Source organism: Athene noctua, chromosome 1, assembly GCF_965140245.1.
Source record: "Athene noctua chromosome 1, bAthNoc1.hap1.1, whole genome shotgun sequence".
NCBI lineage: Eukaryota > Metazoa > Chordata > Aves > Strigiformes > Strigidae > Athene > Athene noctua.
Genome location: NC_134037.1, coordinates 132,542,215 through 132,554,411, shown reverse-complemented (window position 1 = coordinate 132,554,411; position 12,197 = coordinate 132,542,215).

Genomic DNA, 12,197 nt, shown 5'->3' with positions numbered 1-12,197 from the left:
AGAGCAACCTGTTTGGATGCACTACTCTCGAGTGAAAAAGGCCCCTGAACAACAATGGACATCAAAACCAGTGGGACCTACTAAATTAAAGCTGTATCAATGTGCAAGTTTAGCTCCTGCCGGAATCGGAGAGCACGTTGCCGTTGCCCCTCCCCCACCCGCGGCCGGTCGGGCTGGAAGTTAGGCACAGACCCGGGCTAAAGTAACAAGGAATTTAATACAACAGAGTGATAGAACAATCTGAACAACAACAGTAACAATGATAATAACAATGAACAGCAGTAACAGTGAACGAGATAAAAGATATACAGAGAAATACCGGTAGCTGGTTCACGGACAAAGGATTCCTGCCACCGAGCCCACCAAAAAGCAAGGTGAAAAAGGTTCCGCCCCTGGACCTGACGCCAGCATGGTATGAATAACCCGGCTGGAGATCCCTTCCCCCTCTCTCTCTGTTGGGAAGCTTAACCCTATCCTAGCTGAACCAGGACAATCAATTGTAAAGCTTTTGTTCCACTTGTGGGGTAGCCTAGGAAAAAACCATGTATGTAAATTGTAAAACTGAAAACTGTTATGAATTCTAAGTGTTTCAAATTGCTGAAAAATGCAAAAGAATTTGCATGTATATTGAAAAGGGGGGGGGGGGGAATGAACAGAAGTTGCTACAAGTATACTTGAAATTGCTAATGTACAGGGATCTGTAAAGTAGGACATTTAGTTTTAATATTACCCATCACTGGTGTTTTACTAGATTTTATTTTTCCTGTATTTTACTGCAATGTATGTAATTTCATTTATACTTTTTCCTAACTACCCTCTGTAGACATTACCCACTTGTAAGATGTTCTGAAACCTTTAACTCCTTGCCTAGTAAAGATAAAACAGACCTTGATCAGTCTGAAAAACTACCTGAGTACATCCCTAATAGCAGGAACATAAAAACCAAGTGTCTAAGAAGATGCCAGAGCCAAGATAAGTGACAGGAATCTGGTCTAAACAAACCTCCTTGGAACAAACAGGACCTGAAGGATGGATGAGGTAACTCTATGACCATATACAGACATGAGAAACCTGAAGTTCTCTAATGGAGAGTGTGAGAAAGACTATGTGGACCCCTAAGGAGAGGATAAAACCCTCACTCTATTTTTACTATGCATGCTCAGACTATGTAAATGAATTCTGAAAACTCATTAGTGTAAGACTGACTTTTCTAGGAAAACTGATTAATATGTATGCTTTTTGTATATATTAGTCAGAGAGTTTTGTTAGTAAGTGTGGCAGTTGTGGTGGAGCAATCCCAGTGCTGCCCAGCACTGTGAATAACGAATACCTGCTGAACAGTTATACTCAATTCTGACTGTTGAGTCAACCTCTTTGATTCAACACCATTCACCATCCACCATCCACCATTCCACAATACAACATCCACCTACACACCATACACCATCCCACAATCTGCCATCCACCCTCCACCATCCACCACCCACCATTACAGAATCTACCATCCACTATCCCATAATCCACCATCCACCATTCACCATCCACAATCCACCATCCTCCTTCCAAGCATTCACCATCCACCATCCACCTTCCCAACACCCACCTTCCACCATCCAACATCCACCATTCGCCATCCACTATCCCACAAACCACCACCCACTATCCAACAATCCATCATCCACCATCCCACCATCCACAATCCACCAACCACCATCCTCCTTCCAAGCATTAACCATCCACCATCCACCTTCCCAAGATCCACCTTCCACCATCCAACATCCAGCACATCACAATACACCATCCACCATCCCACATTCCACCATCCACCATCATCAATCACTGAACAGCCCACAATCCACCATCCACGATCCCACAATGCACCATCCACCATACCACAATACAACACCCACCATCCACTGTCCACCGTCCCAGAATCCACCATCCACCATACTACAATCCAACATCCACCACCCACCATCCACCTACACACCATACACCATTCACCATACACCATCCCACAATACACCATCCACCATCAACCATACACCATATACCATCCACCATCCCACAATCCACCATCACACAATGCACCACCCACCATCCGCCATCCTGCAATCCACCATCGACCCTCCACAATCCACCATCCACTATCCCACAGTCCACCATCCAACATCCACCATCCACCTACACACCATATACCATCCACCATTCACCATCCCACAATCCGCCACCCACCACCAACCATCCAAACATCCACCATCCACCATCTCACAATCCACCATCCACCAACACACAATACACCATCCTCCATCCACCGTCCACCACCTCACAATACACCATCCACTTCCCACCATCCACCATCACCATCCAGCATCCCACGATCTACCATCCACTATATACCTATGTAGGAAATCAGAGTAACAATGGTCTTTTAACCTGAAAAATCTGTCACATCTAGATATAATAGACTACAGCCACTGTAAAGCTAATTTGGAAAATGGGTGTAGTGTAGGATGCGTTTCAAAAGACATCCTAATTTCCCCAGTTAATGATCCCTGTAGTCCCATGTAATGCTCTTCTCCCTCTTTAAAGCTCTCCATCTGATTCTCCATTTAAATTCAAAAACCACTGGGTAACTGGAATTCATGTGTGGCCATGACATGAATTTCTTTCTCATACCAATGTTTGTCATTTCTAGAAGTTTCTCATTCACATAACTAAAATTCTCACATTTCTTAAATAGAATGTTCCTCTCCAGCACTAGCAGCAAGCACTGAATATTTAGTAGTTGAGGACCAATCTAAAAAAGGGAAAAGAACAGTAACCAAAAATAAAGAAGATATATTAAATTTCCAGCTTGGTCTTGTCACAGATGCCACTCAATGTTGTGAGTTTTGATTAGGCAGGTAGGGACTTTGTTGTCAAATATTCAGAAGTTCCCAACAGTGAGGTGCTCAGTTAACAGACTGACTTCAACTGGAGAACTTGTGGGGCTAGGCTTGTCTTCTTGTCAAGTTCATCTTCCATATAAAAAAATACAGAAAACTCTTTTGGCACCAAAAGTATGTCTACAAACCTGGTTTCTCCAAGTACACCTTGCATTGATGAATACATCTCTCCTCTCACAACTGCAGAGTCATAGGAATGGATGGGAAAGAGGACTGTAGACAATGAGGGCTGAAAGTTAAGCACTGCTCTGCAATAGCATGTACACAACATAGTATCTCCCATCAAAATACTTAATATGCATTGTAAAAGACCATTGAGGCAAAGAAAGACTGCTTTTGTTGCTGCCTTAAGATGTGGAAAATCAGTCTAGTTAAATGAAAAGAAAATGCATGAAGGCAAATCAAATTTTGTGTTTGATATTAGTAATATAATTTTATTCTTGAAGATTTTGCAGTTATTACAATCATTTCAGATCACTTTCTTTTGTATTTTGAGTGTTTCGTTTGATCTTGGTTTTATTGCCAAAGCCTTTTTAGCACTTATGAGGACAGGCTCAGAGTTGGGATTGTTCAGCCTAGAGAAGGGAAGGTTCCAGGGAGATCTTATAGCAGCCTTCCAGTACTTAAAGGGGCTACAGGAAAGGTGGGGAGGCACTCGTGATCAGGGAGTGTAGTGACAGGACAAGGCATAACAGTTTTAAACTGAAAGAGGGTAGATTTAGTTTAGACATAAGGAAGAAATTCTTTCCTGTGAGGGTGGTGAGACACTGGCACAGGTTGCCCAGAGAAGCTGTGGCTGCCACCTCCCTGGCAGTGTCCCAGGCCAGGTTGGACGGGGCTTGGAGCAACCCAATCTAGTGGAAGGTGTCCCTGCCCATGGCAGGGGGGTTGGAACTGGATGATCTTTAAGGTCCCTTCCAACCCAAACTATTCTGTGATTCTGTGAACGCCAGGACAGACCAATGGTGCACAGACTAGCAAAGCTCCCATAAAATTTGCTCAGCAGCCCATTTAGTTATTAATTTGTACATCTGCTAGTGCTATAGAAGAGGTGACCTCTTTTCCAGGTGGACCACAATGTTCCCATTGCCTCCTGTTGGTGCAGCTTGGTGCAAACTCGTAGTCATTGCTACTGACACCTGAAGGTGGTAAACTGGTAAGAAAGCTCTATCTATGCAAGTGTGCAAGCAGCGCTCGATGGTCTCAGAGGTCCAAAATATCTGTACACAATCTCTGTAACTGCACCAGCTTCAAGCACATCATGTTGAAGCTTCACATACAGCTTCCAAAGAGAGGTGTAGAGATGCATTTCTTCATCAAGCTCTTTCAGTCCAAAAGAGTTTTTATCATCTAATACAGAATAGCTGTAATACATCTGACTTTCTGAGTCTTCATACGTATTTTTCAGTTTTTGTAAAAGACAATACAATTGAAGAGTTTTAAGGTGCTAATACTCAGGAGAGTTTGCCTAGCCTGTTAACCAGCTATTACACTCCAAACCCAGTGTCTCACCCATATCCCTTCTCAAGGACTTCCTTGTTCAGAAAGGCTCAGCCTGGTTTGAAGATCTTTATTTCAGAGTGATGCTGTAGCACTTTCTCAGATTAAGTATCAAGTGATACTCTTCAGAAAGTCACCCAAGCCTTTTTAAAATTATTGAAAAAGTTGTCAAGGCTAAAAGGGACAATTGCACCATCTATTCTTACTGCCTCAATAATGTAGTCTGTAGACTTTCACCCCTTATGTCCACTGAGCCTAGTAACTTGGGCCTGACTGAAACATGTAATACAGAAAAGCATCCAGACCTCATCCATAGGTGTCAAGAGAAGAAGAATGTATCACTTTGCTTGGTGATTAAGCCTTTCCACTATTCAAAATTTATACCTTATTCTTTGGTCTGGATTTGTCAAGGTTCAGTTTATGGCTTTTGATTTCTTATTATGCTTTCTCTACTAGAATATAAAGCCTTTGAGAACTCTGAAGTTTCTCCTAGTACAGGTACTTATATACTCTGTAATCACCTTACTCCTTCATATTTCTTTTGTAAAAAGTTACATGAATGGAGCATTTTCAGTTTCTCTTTACATGCTATTTTCTTTTTGAAATACTACTGCACCTCAGATTTTTCAATGCAGTGATTTCATCAGGAGCTAGATATAAATTTTTGGTAATCCCACATGCAACTTTAGGTATGTATGCTTTTTAAAATTAATTTAAGCCAAAAGCACACTGGGCTTTTATGTACACTTGGGCTTTCTACACACTTTACTTGTAAATGCTGATGACATAAGGAACAGTGCAAACCCATCACTATGTTCAAGACAGCCACTCTCACGGCACACTTTGGTCCCTCTTGCAATTGATGTTTCTTGTCTATGAGGTTCTTGAAATAAACTCTGGCACACAGGTATTGTTAGAGCAATGTGGTCTTTCAGGCCACAAGGAATAATCAAGGCATGAAAACCTGATGCTGAGCATGGCATGGTAGGTTTTGCCTGTAAGTGGCCATTGAGGTGGCTGTTTTGCAGTGTTCAAGTTTTCTTGATTCTAGGGACTTTTCCTCAGCCCTCTTAAATTTACTAGTTATATATTTACAGAGAGAAAGTAGTTACTTTTACAATGATCTCATTTACTTTGAACTGTCTGTTCATGGCATTGCTATAATAATAATATATTTTATATATATATATATAAGAAAATTTCAGAGCAGGAGCTCGATCCCCTCTTTTAATAAGCACTGTGATTGACTGTACATTACGCAGCTGGGATCTCCTCCACCTGGGCATCCTGTCAGTGTCTCTGTGCTCAGACCTGGGCAGATGCTGTGCGCTGAAAGCTGTACTGGGCACCAGCGCCCAGGCTGCCAGTGGCAGAGGTGCCGAGGACAAAGCATCCATCTCTAGTGGAAATGCAGGTGGAAAGTGGCCACCGGGCTGACCTAGGTGATATCCCAATGTAAAGACCAAGTCCACATTTTGATCTCATCACCCTTTCACAGGGGAAGGTGTTTTGGACAAGGAACATCACGGATGGACCACTGGGTGGGGTGAGTGGAGTATAATTTTTCATGCGTGTCCCTTCCCGGCAGCTCCTGGGCTAGGACACACCGGGCAGACTCTGATCTGAGTCTAGTACTTACGTCTCGGTGGTACCATTTGCTTGGAAAGGAAGGAGCTTATGATCAGCTGTTGGATAGGATTGATGCTTGCTTCACACAATTTAAATGTGCTGGCTCTGTCGGTCTGTGCCTCTTCCTACCACAAGATGGTATCTTTAGCAATAGTTTCCTCTCACTTGTTCTATAAAGCTCGATTTAATATTCTGACTGCTGAGTTTCTGTATTTACAAAGCCTGCAATTTTATCACAAATAACACAGTGCAAGATTGCTGGTGAAGGCTGCCTGCTCGTGGGTACAGTAGATTCAGACAGGATTAACTCTGATATATCATGTCCAGCATTCATGCAAGTATTCATCTTACCTCCTCTCCTGCTCACACTCTTGGGTGCTTTGCAACCCCTCTTACAAGTCAAAGTTTCACAACGTAGCTTTAGGGGAATGGCTTAGTGCATCTATTTCAAGAAAAGGTCCCTGATTCATCTTCTAAAGATTGCTCAAGTGGGAGTGATGTCTGTTTAGCATGACAACAGAACCACCAGAACACAGCCCAGACAGCATCTGGAAGAAGCTCCCAGACCCAGAGTGCCACTGTCTAGGTTTCTGTTCCTGTCTGAGAACAAATTGGTTAATACACTGAATTCTACACAAGCCTCTCTATACAAGCAGATGTATAGCACAGGATTAAAAAACCTCCAGGTTTCCCCCTTCCCTTCTCCCTTCAGCACTTCTGCAGTGAGTGGTGGAAGAAATACAGGTGATAAGAGTTAAGGCCGAGTGTATAAATCCTGTTCATTATTCACTTTGGAGTGGAGAAATAAACCTGCCTGTACAAAGATCAGTGCAAGAACCTATAAGTAATTGCAGGGCTCACATTTATATTACGGAATATTTTACTTGGACATTATGTTGTTCAGTATCGTGTTTTATACTTGGTTACTGTGAGCTGTCTCACTAAAACCAGGATGTTGCCAACTGTGTTTGAACCAGGCGTCAACAGGAGAAACTGCCTGGTATGTCTGGGGAATGGAGATCCATGTCTGTATCAGATTTATGTTTGAAACAATTTGCTTTCCAAAATCCCCAGTTGCCCTTACTTTAGAATTTGTAGCAGTGCTCAGGGTGAGCTTAATGCAGTAGTGCCCACTCTTGATCATTTCATGATGCCGAAACTTCTGCTAGATTGGGAGATATGCCAAGTTTTATTTTTTAATTTTTAAGGGTGTTTTTCATCATTCTGAAAGAAAAGGGAAGGGCTTGAAAATATTAAAACATGAGTGACCTAAAGGACTTTTTTATTAAAAAACCAACACAACTGAAGACATGGAAAAAGATCCTCAAACTTATTATTTAGAAGCAATCTCATAATTCTTGCATTGTGACTCAGAGCTGTTGAAAAATTGAGGTTGTCAAGCAGCTAGATACTAAACTTCAGTCTTTTCTCACCAGGAGCCAGCTGAAATCCCACGGTGTCCACAGAGGTTACCAGACTCTCCCCATCAGGCGTGTTTGCTCCCCTCCAGGAAGAAGATCACAGTTCATGTCCTGTCTCACAAACTTCCCACCATCCTTTGTGTTGACTCCCTGGTCTGTTCAGGGCAGCCTGCTGCATCCCCTGTGCCTGGATGGGGCTGCAGAGCCTTGCTGGCTCCCAAAGCAGGGGACTCCACGTGTCCTGGCAAGCCAGCTGCATCAGGTGTGACACATGCCAGTAGGGAAGGGATGTTTAGCATTTGGGAGACAGACCTGTTTGCTGTGATACAAGTAGGAATACAGTGTCTGTGTTTACAGGAGCTTGGCATAAGGTTTTAGCAGACTATAGTACTAATTTCATATAAATAGTTGCCCAGGTAACATTGGTTCTAAGATTTGAGCATACTAACAGCAGTAATGTACGGATTCTTTGAAATTATTTGCCTGGCTAAAGCATACAAAATGCATAACTGTATCAGTGCAAGTCTAAGAGTACACTTGCAAAAATGCCAGAGAACTGTCAGAGAAATCCCTTGATGTAAACATTAATTAGTACAGAAATAACCCACATACATAAATCACCTCAAGTAATAATTGCATATGTACCCAAATAAAGGACAAGATGAGCATATACAAATCTGGGCAAAACTGAATATAGGTGCATGTAACAGATGGTATCTTCAGAGATTACGTTTTTGAGGGTACCAATGATCTTTACTTACTTTGTTGTGTAAGAATCATCGCACAAAGGACTTTATTTGTGGACTGTACCACTCTTCTATTTTATTATCATATTCCTTCTTCCTTGTTTCTTGTTCAGTAACAAATCTTTTGATAAAACAAAGTGGTGTCCTATGTTGATAGCTCTGTGTTTCAACACATTGCAATCTGATTCAGCCACAAGCAAATCCAGTGGTAAAAGCTAATTGGATAACCACGTTGGAAAACTTAATAGCAAGTATTTTGATGATTTTCTATTCATCATTACTCAACCAACATAGAAATACTCTCATCCATGTAGATCAGAAAGGCTTTTTTTCCGACCCAGTGGCATTTTATATTTGCCCTGCACTAGAAACAATTAACAGCACAAAGGAAGGCTTTTCTAAATTCATCCCTACAGAGCTCCCATAGGAGCTCTGGAATGTAGGACAGGAAAGGACCTCGTGTATCATTCTTTCAGGTACTTGAAATTGCAGGCAAGCACAAAACATCACCCTTTTCTTCAGCAGATCAACATGTTTTTAGGACCTCGTTGTCAGAAATTATTCAGACATTGCAGGAATCAACTTGTGTGTGTGGTTTTTTTTGCCAGGTTTGTCCTTCAGGAAAACCAGCTTTTTTCTATCCCAGGATTACCAACCACTCGATGTGTTGTGGACAGCGGTTATCCCCTCTGCCAGTCTTCCCTTTTGCCAGGCTAAACTATTCTTCTCACATGACACAAATTCTCCATTCTCTGGTAAGCGTAAATACTCACTGTGTTCCACACATTCCCTTCTAAATATGGGTGACCACAATCATACACCATAACTCAGATGTGTTCATCCTGCTTTGTACAACACTGATACTTTTTTAGTTTCATCAGAAATTACTTTTTGATGCATGCATGCTTTGCCAACACCATGGGGCTCTTTAGCAGAGCTTGTCTTGCACACTAACACTTTCTATTGATTCACTAAGTGACTACACTAACTCCTAAGAACATTCCCACTCTCCTCCCCATATGTCAATGGCTATTAAATACAAAGGTACCACCTATGGCTCAGGAAGCTGCAGATATTTCAGGGCACACTTGGGAAGTTTCCTACTCTTCTGTGGGAATCTGTTTTTGATCAGTGTTGAGCCAAGGTGCTAGGTTAGACAGACATTAGTTTTAACCCAGCACAGCCATTTTCACCTGCTTTTTTTCACCTTGCATTGGTCATCTGTGTCATTATGGCTGACTGTATATTCAGGTCTTTCTCAATATTAATGATTTCAGACTAACAACAGCCCAGATTACAGTGAAAGGTTTTGCTTCTAGGCCCTGGAGGAACAAGTTTGTCCATTGACTTTTTAAATTTCTTTTGTCTTCTGCTGTTTCAGGCCTCAAGATTGTCTGATCCTTCATTCTTTTTATTGACAATTCTTCCTAACTTTTTTCTGCTGAAAATTCTTCTTGCCATTACAGAAGATTTGTCCTAGTACCAAAAATTAGTGACATTCACTAAAACAAACACCTATAAATTTCCTTCTCCATTTTATACATTGCTTCTCTTCTATCCAGTTCCTTATCCACTTGTGCAGCTCTTATGTTCAACTTCATATTTTCAAGACAAATTAATCAAGATGCAGTATTGCATACATAACTGAAGTTCAGTTATGTGAGATGTACCATACATCCTTCATCTGGAGAATGACGTATCTCATTAAAAAGTAGCATCTGGTTACCCTGAAAACTTTTGTCTTTGGTGTCCCAAGTAATTCTACACCTTCAGTGACTCTCTTCAGCATACATTCTGTGGCCTCACAGATGGTTCAAGTTAAGCCAGGAGTTCTGTAGAGGGATTCACAGGAATGCCGGGCACGATCCACACACCAGTCATGGATGGGTCTATCTGTCCATGTGAGAAATCTTCCCGCACCTCACCTGGAACCTGCACACAGGGCTCTGCCACAGGTGATGTAGCAGACTGCTGGCATCCATTCATATTCTCTGGGGCTTCCTCCACTGATTTCCTTGCTGAAGCTTCATCATGGATTGGAGAAGAGATCGGTACATAGACATATGCAGCACCAGCTTGCAGAAGAAGGGGCTTTGGGACATTCTTCTTTTTAGTAGCTGTATCAGTAATGCAGTTCACATGGGACTTTGGTGTGATCCCGTACCAACATGTGATGCTATCTTCTTAGTCATGCAGCAGCTCATCCTTTCTGGTTTACATGGTAACAGACAGACAATCATACCTGTTGCTTATAACTACTTGAAAAATGGAAACCATACAAGAAAGAAAACAGTGAAACTGTTGGTATACATGGACACACAATGCTTTTTTCTTCCTCCCCAAATCCCTCCCTGAATTTTTACCTGCAAGTAGCTTGGCTATATGAGTGACTGCTCTCCTCAAACCCTTTCACATAGGAGTTTGCTCAGCCTGAAATATTGTTGTCAAAGACTCTTGCTCTTCAAATTAAAAAAAACAGCACACCACCACCAACCTTCACACATCCCACATGTGAACTGGCACAAATAAAGTAATGTCTCCTTTCCAAAACCAACAGAATGCCTATGGCTTTGTATTGAGTGAAGAGAACTCTCAGAGCTACAAGATGAAGGCTAAAAATAACCCATTAAGGATTAATTTCAGGATTTTTAAATACTGCTAATTAATACGCATAGGAAAGGCACATGGTCTCCTTCCTGGAGACAGAGTCTACAAGGGAAGGGAGGGGGAAGGATGACACCCAGGCAGAGTGCCAAAGGAGAAATAAATGACAATACTCGTTATGAGGATAAAGGAGGTGCAAAGAAAGTGTGTTTCAGAAGAGGTAGAAGCAGGGGGGCAAAACACTTCACTATTGAAGAGGCAGAGACAATGCAGCGCAACCACAGAGGACATGATCCTGTTTGAAGAACAGCAAGGACAGCATGAAACCTTCAGGATTGCCTAAAATGTTATAAACAATGATAGAGATCTTGACAGTACTAGAGCAGGAGGCAAGGTTTTGAGTGTTAGGCCTCAGTGGCTGAGATGGTGTGACAGGGGTGGACATAGCAAACATGCTTTGATGCAAGAAGGGAATTTCAGTGAGGTGGCTTAAGGGCTGAGCACACCACAGGAAGATCAATGGTTGCAAAAGGGCACTTTGGAGGCAATTTTCTCTTAATGAAGTAAAACTGAAGGAAGTCACTGCATCCTGAGGCAGAAGCACCTGGGAAGGCTGGGCATTGGTTATAAAGCATTGAAACAGGACACACAGGATGGCAGTCGTGGCATGGCATGAAAACAATGTACTGCTATGAGCAATATGGGTGATGTCAGACAGTAAGGATTATCTACAGTTAATGTGAATCAGAAAGCAAATATAGTTATTAACTTGCTGTACTGTAAAACAGTGAGTTATGGAAGCAGTTTCAGGGAATTTTAAGGTGCAGGGAGAAAATAGGCTCACTCGAAGCAATTTCCTCATACTAATTTCCCTGTGAACAACATGTAAACAATTACAAACTTCTTGCTTTTCACTGAGTGTAGAGGAATGGATGGATGGTCCAATTCACTGGCTATTTAGTATCAAGAAAAGCTTGGGGTTTTAACATGTCTTAAAAAAATTAAGTTTATTTAGTAGCGCTGCTCATCTGCCTGTTCCCACTAAGAATCTTTGAACTTTTTAGCCACTTTCACACAAATGTAACAAAAGGGTAGAAAACTCAAAATTTTGTGAGATTTGGTGGCTTTCACAATGGCCCACAAACAGCCACAAACCGCTGTACATTTAGCTACATCTTAAGAAAAAATTGAGCACTACAGCGACCTGTTAAAAGCAAGCAAGGGGTACAGGTGTTTAATTTTGCAGTAAGAGGGTCTTGATACATGTTTAAGTTGAGTAAGAAAAGCTGTAGCACCATCAAGTGTATGAAATAGGATCAGCATCACAGTCCAATGCTACAGGAGGTTGC